The sequence below is a fragment of the Schistocerca serialis genome, unplaced genomic scaffold, assembly GCF_023864345.2.
Source record: "Schistocerca serialis cubense isolate TAMUIC-IGC-003099 unplaced genomic scaffold, iqSchSeri2.2 HiC_scaffold_1195, whole genome shotgun sequence".
In the NCBI taxonomy this organism is placed as follows: Eukaryota; Metazoa; Arthropoda; class Insecta; order Orthoptera; family Acrididae; genus Schistocerca; species Schistocerca serialis.
The window spans coordinates 42,501-47,500 of NW_026047398.1; the positions used below are offsets into that span (position 1 = coordinate 42,501).

The following is a 5,000-nucleotide window of genomic DNA, read 5'->3' on the forward strand; positions in this document are numbered from 1 at the left end:
TCTTTCGACCCCACCCACAAAGCCTGCGTCCTCTGTCGACCACAGCACCCCAACGCCAGCGCCTCTGCCGCACGAAATCGTGGACCGGCAATCACTCCACCTGCGCCCCACTCCAACCGCCCAACTCGCAACTCCAGCGGATGAACGGTGGACTTTTCCCGCAGTCGCAATGTGCAATCCACCCCTATAACATGCGTTTCATGAAGAGGTACGTCCAATATGCGACATTCCCGCTGTCCCTATACATGAGCTGCGAGCTGTACCAGTTACGAGCTAGAGACGCGATCGCGTTGCTCTCTGTACGAATGCCGATGCTGAGCGGTCAGCTAGGAGGCGCTCCATCCATGTCGGTACCGGTGAGCGTTGCACTCGCAGTCGCAAAAACGTACGGCAAGTATATTACTCGGAAGAGTCAATGACAGTCCACGCCCCCCTGCGTGGGAAGAGTCTTTCTAGGCCATGACCCACCGGAAGGGCGCAGCGTCCCCCACCCCAGACATGTGACGTCACACCATCGGTATTGACGACTAGACTGATTCCTTATAATCATTTGCCATACACCGGTGGAAGCTGCCGAGACGAGTAACTACATAGCGGGCTCGCCGTGTCACTAATGTACAGAGATACAACAGTTTCGACTGGAACCGGATTAAACGTATACACGGCGCTGATTAGTAATAGATAGAGCCATCAGAATACAGATAATGTATACAACTGTCCGTATACATGCTGAAAGACTCTGCTCACAATCACAACCACACGTCAGCCACACACCCTTATCACGCACTACTCTCTGCCTGTAACACGCACACAGACAATATGTAAGCACCAGCATGGAACAACACCCAGTGCATCCTCTCCGCCACATTAGACAATCCACACTGTCATAACCAGACTGGGAGGTCCACTCAGAAAACAGAATATCCCACCCACCCGACAACCACCATTGCTCAGCCAAGCCACCAACACCCACACATGTCCTACACAGGGGTGCACCCAACATCACAATACTGCCTCCTCTCACAGCACACAAACAATGGCAGGAATGAAAGACACAGGTCTGCCACAACCATGGAATCAGAGCGCCGCCTGTCATGAGCCAAAGGTGCATCCTGACGTGGCAAATCAGATGATGCCGCAGGCATCCACTTACTATAGTCACAATCAACAAACCGGCCGCCCCGCCCCCCATTAAACCTTTCCTTACAACAATGTGTACCTTAACCTAACCTATATCGTACCGTAACCTAACCTATATCGTACCGTAACCTAACCTACGTCGTACCGTAACCTAACCTACGTCGTACCGTAACCTAACCTACGTCGTACCGTAACCTAACCTACGTCGTACCGTAACCTAACCTACGTCGTACCGTAACCTAACCTACGTCGTACCTTAACCTAACCTACGTCGTACCTTAACCTAACCTACGTCGTACCTTAACCTAACCTACGTCGTACCTTAACCTAACCTACGTCGTACCTTAACCTAACCTACGTCGTACCTTAACCTAACCTACGTCGTACCTTAACCTAACCTACGTCGTACCTTAACCTAACCTACGTCGTACCTTAACCTAACCTACGTCGTACCTTAACCTAACCTACGTCGTACCTTAACCTAACCTACGTCGTACCTTAACCTAACCTACGTCGTACCTTAACCTAACCTACGTCGTACCTTAACCTAACCTACGTCGTACCTTAACCTAACCTACGTCGTACCTTAACCTAACCTACGTCGTACCTTAACCTAACCTACGTCGTACCTTAACCTAACCTACGTCGTACCTTAACCTAACCTACGTCGTACCTTAACCTAACCTACGTCGTACCTTAACCTAACCTACGTCGTACCTTAACCTAACCTACGTCGTACCTTAACCTAACCTACGTCGTACCTTAACCTAACCTACGTCGTACCTTAACCTAACCTACGTCGTACCTTAACCTAACCTGTATTGCGCCTTAACCTAACCTGTATTGCGCCTTAACCTAACCTGTATTGCGCCTTAACCTAACCTGTATTGCGCCTTAACCTAACCTGTATTGCGCCTTAACCTAACCTGTATTGCGCCTTAACCTAACCTGTATTGCGCCTTAACCTAACCTGTATTGCGCCTTAACCTAACCTGTATTGCGCCTTAACCTGACCTGTATTGCGCCTTAACCTGACCTGTATTGCGCCTTAACCTAACCTGTATTGCGCCTTAACCTAACCTGTATTGCGCCTTAACCTAACCTGTATTGCGCCTTAACGTAACCTGTATTGCGCCTTAACGTAACCTATATTGCGCCTTAACGTAACCTATATTGCGCCTTAACCTAACCTATATTGCGCCTTAACGTAACCTATATTGCGCCTTAACGTAACCTATATTGCGCCTTAACGTAACCTATATTGCGCCTTAACGTAACCTATATTGCGCCTTAACGTAACCTATATTGCGCCTTAACGTAACCTATATTGCGCCTTAACGTAACCTATATTGCGCCTTAACGTAACCTATATTGCGCCTTAACGTAACCTATATTGCGCCTTAACGTAACCTATATTGCGCCTTAACGTAACCTATATTGCGCCTTAACGTAACCTATATTGCGCCTTAACGTAACCTATATTGCGCCTTAACGTAACCTATATTGCGCCTTAACGTAACCTATATTGCGCCTTAACGTAACCTATATTGCGCCTTAACGTAACCTATATTGCGCCTTAACGTAACCTATATTGCGCCTTAACGTAACCTATATTGCGCCTTAACGTAACCTATATTGCGCCTTAACGTAACCTATATTGCGCCTTAACGTAACCTATATTGCGCCTTAACGTAACCTATATTGCGCCTTAACGTAACCTATATTGCGCCTTAACGTAACCCACATTGTGCTGTAACCCAACACACGTTGGGCCTTAACCCAACACACGTTGGGCCTTAACCCAACACACGTTGGGCCTTAACCCAACACACGTTGGGCCTTAACCCAACACACGTTGGGCCTTAACCCAACACACGTTGGGCCTTAACCCAACACACGTTGGGCCTTAACCCAACACACGTTGGGCCTTAACCTGCTCTGTAATTGTCATACGACGCGTTAAATTAGTGTAGTGTTGCCCAACTGCAACCCCCGCAATATAGTTTGCTACTCGCACTGCCCGGTCCCCAGTGTATCGCTTCATGTTAAACACCTTGCAGCTATACACTGTAATGTGGATGGCAGCAGGACGTACATGCTCAATGCCCTTTGCAGTTGTTCATTGGCATTTGCAGTTGTTCATTGGCATTCGCATGGCGAAGCACTTAGCCTACGCTGTGGTACGGCCTGTGTCAACTGTCCGCTGATGTTGTACGTCCAAATCACACACTGTACTGCACATTGGTCCTCATGTACTGAATGATACATCGTGGTACATGTGACCGTACAACGACTGCGCCAACAACGGCGAACCATGCGGTCCAAATGTTGTGCACTCAGCTACGTGTCGTCTCCCTATAAGAGCTGGATTGCAGTGTGGTATGCCCTGGATGGCGATCAGCATGAGCCGTCTGTTGATGTAGTGGCGCGTGTTGTCAGACGTAGTCGTCTCTTCTCACACACCGTGATAGCATGGTGCACTGCGTTCCACATCTGCGACATGCGACAGAGGCCGGTTGACAGTCGTTCGCGCAATGGACATCGCATACGTACGGGGGCCACCTTCCACGTGTTCGCGAAGCGTGCACATGTTGTTGCGTGTATGTGGGCAGACAGTGTGTCGTGACACCTGACACAGGCATGCAACAATCGTTGAATTTGCAAATGGCGATGGACGCCTACGTTTGCTGGTGACGTTACGCAAATGAACAACTGGTAAACCGTTGTGGTGCGGTTGTTCTCGCTAGAGGTGAATCAGTGATGGCGACGATCGGTTGAGCTACCAACCGGTTGTTCCAGCGATACCCACCATGCCCACGAACGTGAATGGCATCTGGGTGTGAAGCGATACGCGGCGGTGGCTGGGTGGGACCGTCCCCGGCCGGTGAGGGGGGGCCTCCCGGCGTGCTGGCCGCGCGGTGCGTGGGCGCACGCGCTACAGCCGGCTGGTGGGGGCGGCCAGTGGCAGGCGCGCCGGCCGACGGAGGCGGCAGGCGGCGCAGCTGCGCGCCGGCGCACCCTGCACGCGGCGCCGTGCGGCCAAAGTAGGTCCTCGCGGGCCCGGTGCGAAGCGCGGTGGACATCTGCAGTGTGCTGGTCCGATTGAGGACTGTGTGCGCTGAGGATGCGCCGCCGCCTGGCGCTCGGCGCCGCGACGCCGTCTGCTGCTCGGTCGCCTCTGCGGTTCTCGCAGGTGGTTTGTATCGCAGCTGTGCGGACGTGTTGGCGCGTGCGCTGTGCTGGGAGAGTTCGCTTCGGCACCCAAGTGGGGCTTTTGTCCTTCTGTGGCGCTGGCGTTGGAGCTGCCGGTCACCGTAGGTGGCGCGTGTTGTCTCCCGCCGGCAATGCCACGACAGCACGCTCCCGGGCCTCTGTCGGCAGCGGCAAGCTCAGTTGGGAGCACGGGTGGTCGCACCTAAAGCGTCTACTCGCCAAACTCCGGGCGATTGCGCCTCTCTCGAACCCGACCAAGTACTTAGGACGGCGCTGCGCGCCGCCGGGACCTGAGAGGGTTTCGAGGTGTATGGTGCAGGGGAGCTCAGCCTCCTCCTGTTTGCAGAATAATTGAGCGGACGCTTGCGTGTTCGCGCGGGCCCCCGGGACACACTCCCGGGCGGCCGGCTGCTCAGCTCTAGTTGACGCAGCTCCCTGGTTGATCCTGCCAGTAGTCATATGCTTGTCTCAAAGATTAAGCCATGCATGTCTCAGTACAAGCCGCATTAAGGTGAAACCGCGAATGGCTCATTAAATCAGTTATGGTTCCTTAGATCGTACCCACGTTACTTGGATAACTGTGGTAATTCTAGAGCTAATACATGCAAACAGAGTCCCGACCAGAGATGGAAGGGACGCTTTTATTA

At 52.3% G+C, this 5,000-nt stretch overlaps 1 non-coding gene across 1 annotated transcript in view; it reads left to right on the forward strand.

Annotated features, from left to right (window-relative positions):
• Positions 1 to 4,785: 4,785 nt before the first annotated feature.
• LOC126434749 (small subunit ribosomal RNA) overlaps positions 4,786 to 5,000 on the forward strand; it is a 1,910-nt gene continuing 1,695 nt past the window's right edge. The window contains exon 1 of the ribosomal RNA XR_007579457.1: positions 4,786 to 5,000. This exon is cut by the window's right edge and continues 1,695 nt beyond it. This is a non-coding gene — a ribosomal RNA (small subunit ribosomal RNA).